General features: G+C 46.6%; 1 pseudogene; it reads right to left on the reverse strand.

Moving 5' to 3' along the window:
- Positions 1–425, reverse strand: part of LOC123484015 — a 27,829-nt pseudogene extending 27,404 nt beyond the window's left edge.
- Positions 426–954: the final 529 nt, after the last annotated feature.

A 954-nucleotide genomic window follows, 5' to 3' on the forward strand; every position in this document is an offset into this window, starting at 1 on the left:
GCTAAAAACGCGCACGTGGAGTGGTTGCTTACGGGTCCCATCAAAACGGGTTGCAATTGTGTCTAGGAAGGTGTTCTGTGGCGCCAGACGACCCCTCGTCGCTGGCGTCCTAGACCTTTGAGACCCTCTCCGGTCTCGGCGATTCGAGGCATCGGTCTCCGCTGAGACGAAACCGGGCAAAAATCTGGAAGTCCCGGGCGCGCCTCCGAGCCCCTGTATGAGCGCGCCAATCCGAGATCCTCGGGGCTCCACTTTGAGACCACGGGATTGACCACTCAAATGGTCATAAACAAAGAGAAGAAGGAAAGTAAAATCCGATTGCAGTGGGTGGTAGCAAGATGATGAATGGTAGGCTATGCTTTGACAACATTGGTGTACTGGAATGCACGATGAATTTTAACGGCTGCAACGTGCGCATCGCAGCATCAGTGCTGCTGCGCTCTGCTCCTCAATGCCACATACATAGCCTAGGCTACTCCCCCCCTCTCTCTCTCTCTCCTGTCCTCTCCTCTTTCTCTCTCTCTCTTCAGACACACAGGCAGGTATAAAACCAATGGGTAGTGCAGTTCTCCATCAAAACATATGTGACTTTGGACAAAGTTTCATTTACATTTTAGTCGATTATCGTATCTTTCCAGAGGAAATTACAGTCAATTCATATACAATAATATACAATGAAAGGCTATAAAGGCTTATCCGATTGTTATTCCATGAGCATAAGAATTTCCAGACAGCTGAATATTCTTAGTGTGCAATGTATGCATTTCGTCATCTTTTTATTTTTTAGATGGAGTGGTCGTCGTCTAGTGACTGTTGTTTGAAAGACCATTGGTCTCGATAGTGCTTTATCAAGCAGTGGTCCTATTTACATCTAGATAGAGCCCAGAGTCCATGTGCCTGTGTAATTCCTGATAGAATTAATTGTGCCGTAATCCTACATAAAGCTGAAGGGTT

Source organism: Coregonus clupeaformis, unplaced genomic scaffold (genome assembly GCF_020615455.1).
Source record: "Coregonus clupeaformis isolate EN_2021a unplaced genomic scaffold, ASM2061545v1 scaf0183, whole genome shotgun sequence".
NCBI classification, from domain to species: domain Eukaryota; kingdom Metazoa; phylum Chordata; class Actinopteri; order Salmoniformes; family Salmonidae; genus Coregonus; species Coregonus clupeaformis.